Here is a 19048-nt window from a genome sequence, read left to right on the forward strand (position 1 = left end):
GTCGTGTGTGCTGTCCTTGGGCAAACGCACTACATTCCCAGACAGAGATGCCAGATTCACCACCCGGTGCCCTACTCACACATGGAAGATCACGCGTACGTGAGCTCGTGGAGTTTCGGAAAGTCGACAAAGGCAAACTGACACATGCCCTCTTTCTCGATTATTCCGAAGCTGCCCGAAGTAACTTCGGACCGCCTCGTGGGAGTCCAGAAAGAAAGGCTTACATTTGCCTTCTCGCTTTTAACAACTGAAATCCGACCTCCCGTCTACGGCATACGATTCGGAATCTCGACTGGCCAGGTATTTTTACTTGCCTTTCCTAGAGTTCATTACCTAACTCTGCAAATTACTCCTGGTTTCTATTTGCCTCTGATGACCTCTGACGACCAGTGCTGACAAAAGTACAGAACTCCCGACAACTTTTCACACCATACAGCGACTGTTACTGACTGCTCCTGATTACTGCTTGCCTCTGCTGGACTCTGCTGACCATCGCTTATATTTCTGACAACCTATAACGATTACTACTGACTTCTGCTAACCTCTGTTGGTCTTTGCTGATCTCTGTCAGCGTGTGCTTGTCTCTACTGAACTTTCCTGGCCTCTGCCGAACGCTACTGACCACTGCAGGTATTTCTGATAATGTACAACGATTAATACTTACTACTGCATGCCCCTACAAGTCTCTGCTTGCCTTTCTAGGTTTCTGCTTGTCTGTGCATGCCTTTGCTGGCCTCTGCTGAACACTGCTGACCACCCCTGACGCTTCTGACATCGTATAACAATTACTACATGCTACTGTTCACCCCTGCTGATCTCTGCTTCCCACTGCATGCCTCTGCTCGTCTCTGCTGACCGCTGCTGACCACCTCTGATGCTTCCGACAACATATAACGCTTACTACTTGCTACTATTCGCCCCTGGTGATCTCTGCTGGCCACTGCTGGCCTCTGCTGACCACCGCTTATATTCCTGGCAACGTACAACGATTACTACGACTCCTGCCACCCTCTGCTGACCTCTGCCATCATCTCCCGACGTCAGCTGACCATCGCTGACCAACGCAGACTAACGCTGACCATCGCTGACCATCGCTGACCACTGCTGACCGTTGCTGACAAATTGTGACACGATGTAATATAATATAATATGTTTATATGTATTAAAGTGTTGTATAATGTAAATCTATGGCAATAAATGATATAATTTCAAAGAATTCTATGTGTTCTCATCATTTTTACCCTTCTTTTCCTATCGAAATCATCCCCTTAATTATAAGACACTCCTAATCTTTTAAAATTTTCTAAGTTCCCCGGAAAGATTTCAAATTTCCCGCGATTTCAAATTACGTAATATTACGTAACATTATGTAATATTACGTAATATTACGTAATTCTTGCCGAAAAATTCCGGCCGGGGAAATTTTGAAGAGCTATTACGTAATATTACGTAATATTATATAATGTTACGTAATATTACGTAATTCTTGCCGAAAAATTCCGGCCGGAGAAATTTTGAAGAGCTATTACGTAATATTACGTAATATTATATAATGTTACGTAATATTACGTAATTTTTGCCGGAAAATTCCAGCCGCGAAAAATTTTAAAGGGTTATTACGTAATATTACGTAATATTACATAATGTTACGTAATATTACGTAATTTCGGCCGAAAAATTCCGGCCGGAGAAATTTTGAAGAGCTATTACGTAATATTACGTAATATTACGTAATGTTACGTAACAGCTCTTTAAATTTTTGGCCGAAAAATTCAGGCCGGAATTTTAGCCGCTGCCTGAAACTTCTTGGAAATTTCAGGGATTCCTAGAAGTTTCAGGGACGCCGGTAAGTTTCAGGGACGCCGATAAGTTTCAGGGTTCCGAGAATTTTCAGGATTTCTTAGAAATGACGTTATTTCCAGGAATTCGCAGAAATTTGGAGAGGGAAAGAGAGGTAAAAAATGATGAGAAAACATAGAATTCTTTGAAATTATATCATTTATTGCCATAAATTTACATTATACAAAACTTTAATACATATAAACATATTATATTATATTACATTATGTGACAAGTTGTCAGCAACGGTCAGCAGTGGTCAGCGATGGTCAGCTGACGTCGGGAAATGTTGGCAGAGGCCAACTTAGGTCGGGAGATGCTGGCAGTGGTCAGCAGAGGGTGGCAGTAGCCAGTAGTAATCGTTGTACGTTGCCAGAAATATAAGCGGTGGTCAGCAGTGGCCAGCAGCGGTCAGCAGAGGCCAACGGAGGCCAGCAGAGGCATGCAGAGGCAAGTAGAGTCCAGCAGGGGCAAGCAGTAACAAGTAGTAATCGTTATACGTTGTCGGAAGCATCAGAAGTGGTCAGTAGCGGTCAGCAGAGTCCAGCGGAGGCAGGCAGACGTCAGTAGTAATCGTTATACGTTGTCAGAAGTAAGAGGAGTGGTCAGCAGCGGTCAGCAGAGGCCAGTGAGGACCTGTTGACGGGAGGTCGGATATTAGTTGTTCAAGAGCGAGAAGGGAAGTGTGAGCCTTTCTCTCTCGACTCCTACGAGACGGTCCTTACTTACTTTGGGCAGCTTCGGTGAATCGAGAAAGAGGGCATGCGTCATTTTGCCTTTGTCGGGTTTCCGAAACTCCACGAGCTCACGTACGCGTGATCTGACATAGTGTGAGAGAGCACCTTCGGTGCCTTTCTGGCATCTCTGTTCCCAGACTGGGATTTAGCCTCCAGGACGCCCTCACGGACGCGCACACCACGGCCATGAGTATCCAGGCCTCCTCCTCCCCTTTGAAGCACAGAATGCGCGTAAAGCTCGATTCACACTTAACCGGCTCCTCCACCGGACAAAGCACTTTGTTCGTTTCGCCTTTGACACCGAAAGTTCCTCCTTTTCGATGATTCGCTCGAACGTGCTCGATCCTAAACAAAGGAATTTAATACAAAGCTAACGTATTTCATACGTTCAAAGTACCAGTTTCGTATTTAAGTAGAAATAAATATATCCGCGAACGGAGTTCGTCAGCTCGACAAACAGGACCCGTAATAAAAAGAGTAAATTCCCGGGGCTGGGCAAACAGAGAGAAACGGGCCGAGAAAGAAGGGAAAAACGTGGGCCTCTTTTTGACGCTCGTGGTTAACCCTCCGCAAGGTACGCGTCGAGCAAACAAACGGGACGAAGTGTGAATCGGCCTTAAAACGGCCGTTCCGCTCGCAACGCCTCGGCTAAGGAGCCGCGTTCAAGGTCCGAGCGAGGTCGCAGACACATTCGAGAGCGGGCAGCATCCCCCCTTGTAACAGAAACCCTCCCCCCTTATCAACCGCGCGAGACAACGAGGCGGCGGATGTAGACTTCAATGAGACTCCGGTCTTTCCGTTCCGTGCGCGCCGCGTCTCCTACGGGACACGGAGCCTCGGCACTTTGTCCCCTCGTGCCTTTCCCCCTTTCTCTCTGACCAATGGAAAGAAAAGCCCGCTCTGCCACTTGAACGGAACGCTATCGTATTTAACCCCTCGCGCGTTAATTATTTACTTTTGGGGCCTCGACTTCGATTTCGATGATTTTTAAATATGTCGTGGAAGATAAGATTCTGAACGATATTTTCCTGCGCATATAACCGCCGCAAGGCCTTAGTTTTCCAGATATTTGTAAAATTCCTTCTTTGGCGATGCATTGAATTCTGCCTGTAGGGTCAGTTACTCTAATATGGAATACGTTTTTCATACACATGTTTCACTTGCTTGCAGAACTCTTATAAAATCGACTGGTAACAGTCAAATTTAAAGACCCAATTGTACACAATTCCATAGTTCATCGATTAATCGCGACCGTCCCATAAAATCGCATAGCTGACTCGCTCTTTGCGTACGAGCTAATAACCGATTAACCGACACGATGTTCCAAGTCGAAATACATTTACTGAGATAGCGCTGTCACGAACACCTGTCAAGGACCATCTTGTAAAAACTCAGACTGCAATATTTTCTGCAATATTCTTTTACGAACGTTGCTTTGGAGTTCAGGTATATGCACGCTAATTGCAACAAATGGCAGTCGTAATCGATAGATGGCAAAATCACGATTTTTTAATATCGTGGTGTTCCAAATTAGCCACATATTTCATTACGAAACCAGTATTAGCCAAATGGAGTAGAAAAGTTTTGATAGATTAATATTTGCAAAGTCATAAACGATGTTTTGTTTCCGTTAAAGCTGTTGTAACGCACGGAGACAATGTATCGTCTGATCGTGTCTTTCTTTCTTGGTTGCAGAAAGTATTCTGCGCGTCCTACTTCTGTTTCTGCACAATTTCTATTGGCAAGTCTGTAAATGAAATGCATTTCTTGACTGGAACAATGCGATGTTATTCTTACCACGCGACGAACAATTTTCTATTTATCGTGGACAATGATCGCTAATGCGTACAATAAACAGTTGGTTATCGTTTGTTCGAAGACTGACTGGTTTTTTTTTAACTTTGAGCGATATTCCGAGGGAAACGGAATGGATTTTTAAGGACTCTGAAAATAGCAACAAGGGGGGACAGAACGAGGCAAAGTTTAGTAGATTTCAATGGAGGCCACCGAAGACCTAGATGACACAGGGTTCGAAGGACACGAATGACGTGATATTTACGGATACGAATACAGATTTAATCGCTAAAATATTGACTAAAAGACGAATCACGCGTAGATTAGGCTACATACGTTACACAGAGTTAGCGACAGTGCTGATATACACGATAATGATGTTAAATCGGAACTCTCTAGGGCTAAGTATAGAAAGAAAACACGAAATATGAGAATATCAAATTGCGAAGTAACGAGTATACGATATTGTTAACAAAAATATATAGCGGTATTAAAAATGTCTTTTTAGAAACGAACAGACAATTTTTTAGCTAGATTTTCCCAAACTCCGTCCACGTCCACCCGAGAAAGGCCGGGTAATAAATATTTTACATTTTGTAACCGAGTGGTAAATTGGAAAATATACGCTTACATGCAAGACAGACAACAAGATTTACTCAATTTTGTTATCGATAAAACATCACAACAATATAAACATAATTTATACTAGAAATTGAGACAAATACCATTTTTAATAGCAAAAGAAATGATTACTCATTTTTTCAGAATTTGTTAGGCTTACGATTCCAAAGGCAACGTTAGAATAAGTCACTCTAGCGCGAAGTTCCTCGAAAATCCAATAATCTGTTCGCGCGAACATACGTCAATAACAGCACGACGCCTCGCGATGCTCTGTTAATCCGTGATAATTCCCAGATAACAACGCGCCCCCTTGTATTCCGATGGATTTAAAACAAATGCCAAATTACCAAGACACGGATTAAAATGAGATAACTTTCCCGTGATTTCCGAAGAATTAATCGCAGCTTTTGCTTCGTCGTTCTCTTCGGACAACTCTTGCTTCGCTTCCTGTTCGACGGTAGTTTATATTTGTCGAGAAACACCCGCTATGAAAAGGACATCGTTCGTATTGATTTGATAAATATTTTACTCACTGAATATAACAAATGTTAATATATAACGATTCACAATTTTATTTCGATTAATCCTGTGGCTTGGTTACTTATTAGATACTTAATTCTGAATATAGAGAATCGATAAATTTGTAAATACTCGATACAGCCCTGGTTAATTCTTGGTAAATTGGCCATTGATAAAACTTAAAACACAACTTTAATTCGCAAGGTTGTATCGATTATATTCTAACAATAACAAAGTGTTATTATTAATAACATAGCCAGAATAGATAGAAGATAAACGATAAACGTTGGCTAGTAAAGGATACGATTCAAATTCTTATTGTTAGAACAATTCCTTTTAATAAATATATAAATAATTTATAGGCGAACAGATACGTAAACACCCATGGCCAAAAACGATATTTAGTCTAACATGAATACATTTTACGCATAATATAGTATAAATTTCAATACCATTAAAGTTAATGAGCATCGACTTTACGAAGCGAATGTAAATTCGGTTTAAAAGTGTAAGTTAGTACGAAGTTGCTAAAACTCCATTTTAAGAACCTGACAATGATATTGACACAAAACGAAAAGCAATATACGGCGGGGAAAAGGGAACAGAAGGAAAAGGGTGACAAAAGGGACCACGCTCGTGAACAAACATTAAACAGGACGCGTTATTGGACAGAAAAGACTCGACGAAGGTCGTTCATTTGCATAACTATAGCCTGGGATACCGAAATACCTATTTATATTACACGTGGGTAAGATATCGCTGAAAGCATAGATTAATGGGATCGGTGAGGGAGACGCGAATATTATGTTTCGATCGAAACAACATTATTTCACGATCGTGCAATCGTTTCGTTGATACTCGCGAAAGGAAATTGAAAATTATTTTCTGTTCCTGATGAATATTGCGAAATTTATAACAACGAAAAAGTCAAAGAATATCTGGGAATAAATTTTTGCGAAAATTGTATCATTTTAATTATTATTAAACGTTTCTATTGTCCGTGTTTGCACAGTGTGCACGGCGTTATATAATATTCAGAAAAGAGTCCACAAAGGCTGCTTTTCAACCTAATTTCAATTCAACCTCATATTCATACGATAAATAAAAATTTTATTACATTTTAATTTTATATCATGATACTTTTTGATTTTAGTTTCACGATTTAAAATGTATGTTTTTATTTTGATTCGATTTTAGGAAACAAATCTTTTATAGTTCGTGTAATCAAGGTACAAGAGTCAATCGGTCGAAAAATTAGTCAATTTGAGTCTCATCGAATTATAAAACGATTACAATTTCAATCGGTTCCACTATACCGAAGGATTAAATTTTGTTCAATAACCAGATATTAACTCGGTGGTAAAATAATTTTCAGACATATTCACACGATTACACCGACGATCTTTCGAACTATTCTCGAGTCGAATCAGGTGAATATAAATGTAACTGTTGGAACTGCATAGTTTATCTTCATTCACACACCCAGCCCAAGTTTATAGTAGTACGTGAAGACTGATAGAAAAGATTACGCGTGGCATTGGTGCTATTTCTAACAACAAATAAGAGAGATACAATCTGTGACGAGATTACTACGTCGGTTCATACCGAGATGCTCACACTTTCTCAACGTTGTTCCCTAATTGTGATTTGTACCACGAATCCTCCCTCTTTTCAGCAGAATGAGTTATTATTAATACTTCGTCAAATAGCTTTCTTAAGGCTCTTTCGATCTTATTAGCAAGTCGATGCAATTTCCAGTAATTGGAAACAGTTTTTGTTCGAAATTTTCTTGTTATTCCTCCAGTGTGGTTCAGGAGGCGTGCACCCTCGACAGCTTTCACCATTGGACTCGACCTTCGTCGTTGAAAAGGACTATGCGTCCCTTAATTCTACTCGGTAAACATTGCGGATGTTGCTCGTTAACCAAAATTCGATCCAGCGGGTTAGCAACTGATCCCTGTTGTAATTCTCTCTAATGCACGCGAGGTCGTGATCCATAAAAAGCGAAGAGAAATCCCTTTCGTTTGGAGTACACGAAAAAATAAATAAGTCGCAAGATGTCTACGGAAGCTGTAGAACGAGACAAACTCGATGTTTAATATTTCACCTCTTGACGTATGGTTTTTCAGACGTATACTAATTTTATTTAAATTTCTCTCGGACTCGTCATTGATTGACTCGAAAATGATGATAATCGACCTTACGTATATTTTACATTTCGTCGTCTTCTTTTACGGATATCGAACTGTCTTCGAAATAATATATTGATATTTTGTAATGAATTTCGATCAATTAACTTGTTCAACTGTCACTGGTATCTGAGTTTCCACCACAGAATATCAAAGCGCCTTAGAAATAATTAATTAAGACTAATAAATCAACGGAGAAATGAATTAAAGGTAGTAATCGAACAAACTGGAAGTATATAACCATTGCTAGATAGGAATAAATGAAAATTACGAAGAATCAAAGGAAAGAGATATTTTAACTAAAACGATCAGATCCGTTTTCTTTTTTTGTTCGTAACATCGACGTTATTCGGAACTTTTTCGTTTCAGAACTCGAGTAGAACTAATTATACCCTTATCTAGCCAATCGTGCTGTTTACTCTCGTTTGATAATGGTCGAGAGACTAGGACTGATCGAGATCATGGATTCTAGGATTATTTTTTCTTCTTTTTTTTCGTTCACCGCGTGGAACTGCGCGGTCGAAGGGTGCCTGAAGCCGACGATCCCCTTTATTAGACTCGTGCCGTTCTTCCGGGTTAACATTCCCTCGTCCTTCGAGGCCTCCCACCCAGCTCCGGAGGCCTCCACGTGGCAAGGTCACGATCCCCGCGAAAAGGCAAGCTCGCCCGGATCTTTTTACCCCTCGTCGAAGGGAGAATTTACGACCCTACGCCTACTCGCGGCGGCACGCGCGCCTGTCTCTACGCCGAAACCCTCAACGGGGGAGTTCACGTGCTGTCAACTTCACCGTGCCAGTAACGTAACAACCATTCCAGTCATCTATTAATAGGCCAACCTCTGAAATTGCTTTCCATGTTTTCATCTAGAACTCACGATTTTATTTTTCATCGGCGATTTTGTGGGATACCAGGGTAGGGGAGACCGGACTCAATAAACACTTTGACTTTACGTTGAGAATAAGCATTGCATCCGTATGTATTTTTAATGGAAATTTGTATCCAATGGTGCGGTCCCTTCCCTTGCTAAGATCAGTATTACCTGAGGACACTCGTTTATGGCACCCCCTGAGCGTCTCGGCTTTTTCCGAGCCTCAAGCTCAATTAGCAGAAAACCGTGTAAACTGTGAACAGCATTTTCGTCTTGTAAAACTATTACGCCTTAATTAAATATATCTTAGATCGAAACTCTGTTGTATTTATTTAACAATAAGTCGAAAAGTATTACACTTGAAATAAAAATTTTGGTATGAAAATGTTAGCTAATTATGCGACAGTATTCGATCACGGTTACTTTGTTGTATGCTAAGTAATACTCAAGTTATTAGGAAAAAAATGGATGACAGAGAAAGTGTTACAACCATCCCTTACTCTGGAGCGATTCTAAGACGGCATGAGGTCAATAGTAACATACTTTTATTCTTAAAGAAATCAAGTTATTCTTTAACTAAATCATAGTATTCAACAAAGATAAAATTGATTGAACACTCAAGTTGGAATGTAATGTTACTTCGACACGTATTATTTAAATTTAAATAATTGATATTTGGAAACTTAAAGATCGTGGTAGGATGAAAATTATTGTATACTTGCTTTCGTAGCTTCGTTAAAAAGATTAAAACTAATTGAGCGACTCAGGCAAATTAGTATTTTAATACTTTCAATATGGAAAGCATCGCTTTACGAAACGAAAGCTTGAGATTATAGCTAGCAATCGATGTTTGAATTCCTTATCCAGGGTATCAGTTTGAGAGTATCCAGGTACACGATTTTATAGCTATTTCGTGAATTATGAAAGAACAGAGTACACTGAAAGTGGGGCTTTACCAGTTTTGTTTACGATAACGTTTATGGAAAATTTTCCATGGATTAACGAACGCTTTTATGCAAAGTGAAATCTATACTTCTTCCCTTCCCATTATTTTTTTAATTTCTATATTAAGCTATAAAACTATTTTATATTTACCACATACAAATTCTATTATAGCAATAGGATAAATATACTAATCATAGAATGTATTCTACAAAATTAATTATGTTTCATATATATTTTCTTACAGACAGTTGTACGTCTCGTAAATCGTCGGATTATTATAATTTATTTTACGTGCTCGTTTCTCAGGAGCAGTTTGTGACGGCAGCTTGGAGCTTTATTTGTTGCAGCACCCTTGAAAGGTTCCTTCCTCGATTCCACCCTCTCTATTCCGTTTCAATAGCATTGTATCATCCTGTGCCATCCGCTTCCCCATATTTTTTCACTTATCCACTACGAAAGGGGATGAAATTTCACAAAGAAATTTCCACTTTTCTTTATTTCTTGATATCGGCTGGTTGTCACCATTCCACCATATCTGAAATACCTTGATCCACGTGGCCCTTTCGAATGTATTTTCATTTTATTTGGTCACTCGATTGTGTCGCTCAATTTTTGAAAACTATGAAAAATTTTAAATAGTTACCACCTATGACCAAACCCTATCTTTACTATCTATAGAGTGTTCGGCCACCCCTGGGAAAAATTTTAATGAGAGATTCTAGAGGTCAAAATAAGACGAAAATCAAGAATACTAATTTGTTGATAGAGTCTTCGTTAAAAAGTTATTAACGTTTAAAGTTCCGCCTGTACTGAATTTTTTTTCTCAAAAGTGGATAGGATTTCGGGGGTATGTCTATTGACCAAAAATGCTTATAATTGACCCCTGCAACCAAAAATAATTTTTCCAGAACTATTTGAAATTTTTTAATTTAATTTGTTAATAACTTTTTAATGAAGCCTCAGCCAAGAAATACATATTCTTGATTTTCACCTTATTTTGAGACTTGTTTACTCCTTTAACTCTCATCAATTGCCGAATACCCTGGAAAATTCATAGAGACTGTTTTCCTTATCTGAAATGCTTCCTCCTATCTTCCCAATTTCTGAATACTCTGAAGAATTCATGAAGGGTGTTTGTCATACTGACAATTAGATGCCACCCTCTTAGGTCCCTGTCATTTATTTTCTTTCTGTTCGACGCGTCTTCCGCGTTCCTTCTCCAATTAATGACACCTGCCTTCCGTCATCTTCCCGGAAATCTGTCCTGGGTGGGGCAGATACTCTCTTGCTCGATATCAATCAACAAATGGAGTTCATTATCGTAGATTCCCCCGATTGAAATAAATCCCTTCGCCATTTTCTTGGCCATCCACGTCGACTTTGTACTCCATTTTTTGAAAAAATGAATTTAGATGATATACTTTTTCATCAGACATAGCACAAGTGCATAGAATGATTCGAAACGTTACTGTATTACTTATTAATTATGTTTTACATCGCGTCGAGATGGTTCCTCGATTTTTATTATTTAAACGCGTCACTTTCTTCGAATATTCTCCACGTGTTTGCATATTCTTATCATTATATTCTTAGTATTAAGGTTTTATACAAATCTCTCGAAATAACAATTCTGATCGTGACCACTCGTGGAGGAATTCCTGTTACTCGATGACGTTCTCGACGGAGATGACGTTTTCTGCATGAAACCCGTTAACGACGACCTCGATTGCGTAAACAATCTGCAAGCTTACGATCGGTTTACACGATCATTGAAACGACGATGTTGCGACGGACGTCATTGCCCCAGTCATAATAATATATCACGAACAAAAATTAGCCAGCAATATTAAAAATTGCCAAGAAAATTTTTCTTCCTTAAAACTCAAGATAGAGACAAATTTCTCGCTCGTTGTTCGACATTTCTATCTAGATAAATATTGTACAATAAAATTAAGATTTCTCCAAATTATATATTCTTTATTTCACTCTACGAACCATAATTTCTGAGCACCTGAACACGTCGATTGCCACGATAATAAAATCATCGACAATTTACAAGCGAATTTTTTTGCTAATAAGTTTCGTAAATTTAAAGACGATTAAACAATGGCTGAAACTTTCCGGTTCTCGCAATTACTTCCACGATCTTTTATTTTCTGTCTAGCAAGGAATATCAACAATAACTGATTTCCCAATTCCTCGGTAAGCTACTTTCTTCGTAGCAATTCAATTTCTCCCGACGATCCGTGTCAGACAGTTTTCAAGTGATTCACGATGACGCAAGTAATTTTACGATCTAATTCTTCGCTGGAGCCGAAGTTACGCGTTTTACGTAACACCGTGATGGTAATGTTTCGTGGAGTAAGTAAACCGTACCGCGTGCTTACGTGAAATTACAATTACAAATTCACGGCTAGCCACGGCTGTCCGAACCGTGGCTGGTGCAATTGTTTCCTCGATCACGCTAATCATATCGCGTGCGTGACAACGATCTCCCAATAGAAACTTGCTTTTAACGCAAATTGTACGCGACTCCGTGTTATGGAAATTGCTTCGTAAAACGGTTGGTCGAATACTCGGGAAACGGGAAAAACAGTATGTTGTTACGGAGATTCCTGTATTTTCAATCCCGAAAAACGAGCAAGTTAATATTTTCCTCGTCAGAAGCAACGCGACGAATATTCCGACATATTTTTACGCGATTTTTTCCCGAACGAAATTCGTCGTTTTAACATGGACATCGGTAGGTATTATATCAGAATCATTTCCACGGAAATATCTTGGTACAAAAGTACCGGAAATTGTCGCGTGTCTCCCGGAAATAAGTGTATTACGAGCTTCGGGTTAATTCTGATCCCGTCTCTGAATCCGAAAATGCAGGTAGATGGACGAAACGGAAATACCGCGACATCTGCAACTTTTTAAATAGAGTTTTAAAATAGAGGTACAACGACCTGCACGTAAACGATGTTTTTAAATATGAACCATTGGTGCATCTCATTTAAGATTATTCTTATAAATGGAAGGATATTGGTTTAAAAAACGATTACGCAAATTTCTACGGAACACGACAGTTTATTTTTTCTCGACTCTACGATTAAAATATTTTTGATACGACAAACAATTTGCATAGTTTAAAAATAATTTGCGTCGGAAATGACGATAGACAGAGTCGCGAGGCGGAAAGCGTGAGTCACTCGTTTCGACGAACGTCCGAAATCGTCGATCGAGAACGGAGAAAAGATCGACGGAGTCGATCCGTGCCAAATCGTGCGACACTCGGGACGGCAGAAGACGGTTCTTCTCTGATTTACCTTATCGCCATGGCGGGAGTCCTCGTGTTCTCGAGATCTGGATGTAAAAATAAGCGACGACGTGACCTTGACACCCGATCGAATCTGATTCCTGCGTGTCGTCGCGCAATCTGCGCAAAAGAGACTCCAGACGTGCATATCTCCGATGTTTGCGACGTAATGTATACCGATTTAGAGATCGTATGTATATAAGCGTCCCACCAGGCGGTTCTTTTGTTCCTCTCGCGCTGCATCGTTTTCCCTTTTTTCTCGAGATCGAAGAAATTCAAACCGATCGTTCTTGACTTTTATCACGAGTAGGGGAAATCACTGTTGGATATTATATGGAAACCTAGTTTATCGACTGATATATCGACGAATTATTACCCAAATCGCAACATCTCACATCGGAATGTATGTATGTATGTTTTTTCTTTTGCTTGGGCGGGCGCTCACTCTGTCTCTAACTACACGTAACTTAACTTTGGAATACAATAACTCAAAAAGTATTACACTTGAAATAAAAATTTTATTCTCACGGTTACTTTATCGTATGCCAAGTGATACTCAAATTATTAGAAAAAATGGAAGACAGAGAAAGTGTTGCAATCGTCCCTTACCCTGGAGCGATTGTTGCTTGGTATAAAGAGATAATTTTTTGCTATTTTTCTTTTTTATCAAAACATAAAGGACATCTTGAGTTTGTCAACCATAATGTGCAACATTTAATCATGTCGTTCGAAAGTCTATCGAATAGAATAAAAAACCACTGACCTAAATATCACTTATAACACTTAAATTTCCATAAGCCATACGTTCTTGTCTAAAGTTGTTTACTTGTTAGCTGCCGTTTATATTACAGAATCTTAATTTTATCAACGTACGAAAGATACATCATAGCGTTCTGTATATCCACGAATATGGAGACGACGGAAGCCGTGGATGTGGACCCCGGATTTTGCGTAAGGCCCACGCGAAATCTGTTACGATTTAATACTTTTACAACGTATTGCTCAAGGAATTGAAATCCATCCGTAGGAAATTACTTTTAAAGAGAGGAAATAAAAATATTTACTTCGGTGTAGACAGTCTCTGTATCGTTTGCGACGATTTTATCGGGGGCAGCGCGATCGACAAGGACAATAAGGGGCAAGGCGTTCGATTTACTTGACTTATCTAGACCGAGCAGATAGAATGTTGAGGTAAGCCGGAATGGAATATCGCGATCAGGGTTACAGGAAAGTGTATCAGGAGAGCCAAGAAGGTAAGGTCGTTGAAACGTCCAAGGGTGCGAAGCACGATCGAAGGGGACCTTCGTCGTGCGTTCGATCCAACGAATCGTGATCGTTTTACGACCTGGATCAGTGAAACCGCTCGATTAATCGGAACCTTGAATCGAAACGGTATTGCGAGAAAGAACGAAGTCGATGCTACGAGAGGATTCTTCGAGGCAGATCATTAATTCAAGATTAACACACAAATATTACTTGAAATTATAATATTTATCAAACAAAGTCCCAGTAGGCATCGAGTAGTCTTCGATAAGAATTTTGTCTATCTCCGTTATTTTAAGTTGCTCGATATTGGGCCACATATTGCGCGGGTGGAGCGACGAATAAAATCAAGAATGTTCTCGATACGACCCGGAAGAACGTTAATAGAGGGTGCAGACCGTACGTCCGATTGCTTCTCCCCAAGGATCGAGTAAATCAACCCCGAACGCCGGGGGTAAGAAGCGGATCGAACGAGCTGAAATTGAACTGCCACGTACTGGAAACTTTCTCTGTGAATACTGGAAATTTCTTCCTTTCGCGTTCCACGTGTCCCGGGCGCCGCGATATCGCGTATAAATAGCGTTTGTTTCGCTCCCTCGTTGCAACCTGACACGTGGTGAGACGAGAACAAATCGAAAACGCACCGGAATACCATGCTCCGAGAGCATTTTTTTCTCGTACGACGGAAATCTGGGATCTCTTTTGTTTATCTGCAGCGCGTCGATCGGGAGAGAGGAAAGTCGACGACGATCAAGGACGAAACGTCACGGCGATAACGCGATCGATATTATCGCGAAATACTATCGGCTCCGTGGCTCTATTGATTTCACGGCTACCGACTGTTTGTCGCGCGATTCGAAACGACGCGTGTAAATCGATTTTATCGTTAACGGAATCCGCGTCGACGCTCCATTGAATTCCCTGGATAATACCACAGACGAGCTATACTATATACAAGTAGATCTTTCACCTTATGGACTTTCGTGGTCCAATCCGACTACCATACCGATCTGAAAATTCGGAGGTGATTTTAGCGGCCTCTTCTCATGGATGGCGGTCAGTTGACAAACTATTCACCGAATTAGTATTGATGCTTATAGACGTGCGTTTATATATTTATACTATTAATACGATTGAGTCTAAACAACCGAATGAATTTCAATGTAATTTTTAGTTTTTAAATTTGAAAAAATTTGAGAATACAGTTCTATTTATCTTCTTTGTATAGCAATTTAAAAAAGCGCTGACTCAATAATACCAATCAAATGAACATGAATGGAAGTTGACACCGCCCCTGTTGAAAATAAGAGAGTTTCGTGTTTTGACAAGGTTTTGTCAAGGCTCGCGGAGTACTTAACGGTGCAATGTTTTCTTTGGTACAGAATCTTTTGCGTCAGACGTTATTCTAAACGATCCATTTCCCATCACCTGTCAGTATTCTTTTAAAAAGCAGACCTTCGTTGCGTTTGAACAGCGATCCGCTAATGGAGATACTGCCCATTAACTTTTTCTCGCTGAATTCCCGCGGCACCTAAATATCGGAGCGATTCGCACAGCCAAAGCTTGCGTAACGTTGGATTTCGATATATCGAGTATAACGTGGATTATTTCCTACTGAACGATTGATTCCATCGTCAGTACGATCGCAAAATTCACTCTTTATCTTACAGTGACAATATTCTCAATTTTTACATTACGTTGAATTTTGCCACCAAATCGTGAGTGCTGTTGACCATAAATCGAGCAAACACTTATTTGTATCTCTTCGTAACGACTCGTAAAGCGACACTAGAAATAAATAACGAACACAGGGACTGTGGCGATTGAAAGTGGTGTCGCTTTTACTGGAAAAGCCTACATTATTGGGAAAAAAGTTGAGCCATACGAACGAGGCAGACACGGAGCCGCCATTGATCCTCCCGAAAAACTCGAGAGAAGAATCAACGTCTCCGCGGAACGAGCAGCCACGCGAGGCTATAAAAAAAGCGTCCTTCCGTCGACCCCTTGCAGGAATACATCTCCCTCTAATCATTCCGAAGCGAGAAAGAAGTGCCCACTCGTCGCTCCAAGACCCAATAAAATCGGATGTTTACGATCCATCGGATCCGCCGGGGATAAGAGCGTATTCTGGCTGACGTCGTAAAGACACCTTTTTTTTCTGGTCGTGTGTATCAGACGGCACGAGTCATCTGGCCGCCACGATGCACGATGAAACAGATTTCCCGAAATGTGATCGAAACTTAATCCTTTTTATCCAAACGGGATAACTGTTTCAGTAATTGGTCATCTAAGATAAAATAAAATGTCGCTGTATCTATTTTCTTCGTTCGATCGGTTAAAACGAACGAAACTAACGTCGTTTTATTCTAAATATTTATTTCGATCGAACGGTAGCAAGATGGCAATCGAGTTGCTTGAAAATGGAAGACGTCGACACGCTTAACCCTTAAGTGGATTCTCAATCTCGACTGAATTATTTTACATGATGTTGATTTTTACAAATTGATAAATCGAAATCAACTTTCCTTTAAAGCATGTAAAAAATAGTGAACTAATGGAAGATTAGTAGACATATATTAAGTAATTATTAGTTTAAACCTGCACCTAATAATCCACTTAAGGGTTAAGAACTACTGTTTGGTTTGTTTTTATTACAGTCCCGTACAATATTTTTAACTAATTCTTCTATGAAACGTGTTAGGTAGATCAGAGATTTACAACGATACCAATTTTTATTCTGTGGTGGCGCCTCCCGTACTCGCCATCAGAAGGCTACGCTTTCGTCCCTCTCGCAAGCGCTCGACCAACCCTTCCGTTCCTATATGTACGCTCCTCGAGTCACCACTGAATGTCTCGGCGTCTAAGGCGAGGCCTGATATGGTTTTGTCGACTCGTCAAACGAGTATTTGGTCAAATATGTATTGGGTTGAACGGTGTATTTAGTAAAACGAGAGCCAATACCTCCCATTTCTAACGTCGTATTTTAAAATTGAAACAAGAAAAGACACCTTTGAGCAGCTTTTCGAGACGTTGCTGTACCGGTGGGAGGCAATCGAATCGCGAATACGTTTCACGGTCGCGGTCGCGCGCGCGCGGAATTTCTCAGAGCGCAGGGAGGTGGACGAGGAAGACGCGGAACGAAGCGGAGCAGCTCGCGCGTGTACCTTGACCCGTCATCCTTGGCCGTCACTCCGCGTCGAAAGCGGGGGATTATTGTCTCCGCTGCTTCGATAGATGACCGATTCCGTGGTTCGTCAACGGTCGAGGGAGGCAGAACGCGCGGTGGGGGTGAGAGGCCTTCAGCCGACAAAGAGCAAACACTCATTATCAGCGAGGAGCAATGTCAAGCGAGCGTCTCTCTCTCTCTCTCCTCTCACTTTCCGTTGAACGAGGGACTCGCTGCTCGACGAATCCGTAACGAGCAACTCGCCTATCGGTGGGAGGGGGACCCGGACGTCTTTCACCTCGCGTTCGCGTACCGATTCGTTGTTTTCTTCGCCCTGGGGACTACTCGTGATCACAGTTGGGTAATTTTTATTCACGGATTGACAAATAAAAATTAAGCGTTCTAAAATTAGCTTCGGTGGATTTGCTCGTCTGGATTGTCAGTTCAAGATACGAGTTCGTTTCAATTTACGAATGCTCGTACGAACGAAACATCGATGGAAATTAGTTTATTCAAAATTTGTATTTGTCGATCGCGAATAAAATTTGCTCGACTCTGCGGGTAACTAGGAAGATCGATCGGAGCCGATCGATGCATGCAATTGACCCCCGACTGACAGGTCGAGGTCTGACGCGTAGAAACTGGCCAGTAATGGAGTAATGGGTCAGCCAATGTATAGAATAACGATCTAAGAATTTATAATTCGACCGACAAGGTGGCAATTCCTCGTGGAAAAACATATTTTCATATGTTTGTTTTCGAGGAAATCGAGTTTCAAGGCTGGCGGCACGTGCTGACCAACGCGACTACTACCAAGCACGATATGTAAGTAATTTTTTTTGCTCCGTCGATGCACGTTAACGAAGCATGAAATTTTCTTAAATTTATTAGCTTACTAGGAAAATCGTGCAACGTATATAGCAGTTAAGTTTAATCAGTGATATATAGTCAGAATTATCTATTGCGTTTGTCCAAGCTGTCCCTGGCCTAGAACTTGAGATTTACAAATGTTTAGATATTTTGAAATATCCACAACTACGTATACTTGAGAATTATGCAATATTGCATTATGTAATATAGTATCGTTGTTTCTCGCGTTATCATGCGAATCGAAAAATATTTCCCAAAGTATAAGTCATATTATATTCTAGAGTGTCTCGTTAGTATTACGAGTATTTTGATATTTAAATACGACTGGAAGTTAGACATATACAGGGTGTTCGGCCACCCCTGGGAAAAATTTTAATAGAGGATTCTAGAGGCCAAAATAAGACGAAAATCAAGAATGCCAATTTGTTGATGGAGGTTTCGTTAAAAAGTTATTAACAATTAAATTCAAATATTTCAAATCGTTCTGGAAAAATTATTTTCGGTTGCGGGGGTCAATTACAATCATTTTTGGTGAATATACATACTTCCGAAATCCTGCCCACATTCTAGAAAAAAATTCGAAAAGGTGTGAAATTTTTCGACAAAATTAAAATATTTGAAATCGTTCTGAAAAAAATATTGTTAGCTGTGGGGATCAATTACAATCATTTTTGGTGAATAGACATATCCCCGAAATCCTACCCACTTTCAAGAAAAAAATTCAGTACGGTCGGAACTTTAAACGTTAATAACTGTTTAACGAAGTCTTCATCAAGAAATTGGTATTCTTGATTTTCGTCTTATTTTGGCCTCTAGAATCCCACATTGAAATTTTTGCCAGGGGTGGCCGAACACCCTGTAGTACGTAATCCAAAATCCGTTCAATGAAATAATGTGACAAAAACTAAATGGATATTCAAACATGTAAAAGAA

General features: G+C 40.2%; 1 protein-coding gene and 1 long non-coding RNA gene across 2 annotated transcripts in view; one reads left to right on the top strand and one right to left on the bottom strand.

The window, feature by feature from the left end:
* Positions 1-2186: 2186 nt before the first annotated feature.
* LOC143348085 (uncharacterized) overlaps positions 2187-19048 on the bottom strand; it is a 160215-nt gene continuing 143353 nt past the window's right edge. The window contains exons 8-9 of the long non-coding RNA XR_013080707.1: positions 2569-2921; positions 2187-2475 (exon numbers count right to left, since the gene is read on the bottom strand). This is a non-coding gene — a long non-coding RNA (uncharacterized LOC143348085). The remainder of the gene's footprint in view (positions 2476-2568; positions 2922-19048) is intronic.
* Positions 17466-19048, top strand: part of Rpl32 (ribosomal protein L32) — a 188817-nt gene continuing 187234 nt past the window's right edge. Inside the window, exon 1 of the mRNA XM_076777904.1 lies at positions 17466-17475. The gene's annotated coding sequence lies outside the window, so the exon portion shown is untranslated. The remainder of the gene's footprint in view (positions 17476-19048) is intronic.

The sequence above is a fragment of the Colletes latitarsis genome, chromosome 11 (assembly GCF_051014445.1).
Source record: "Colletes latitarsis isolate SP2378_abdomen chromosome 11, iyColLati1, whole genome shotgun sequence".
Classification (NCBI taxonomy): Eukaryota; Metazoa; Arthropoda; class Insecta; order Hymenoptera; family Colletidae; genus Colletes; species Colletes latitarsis.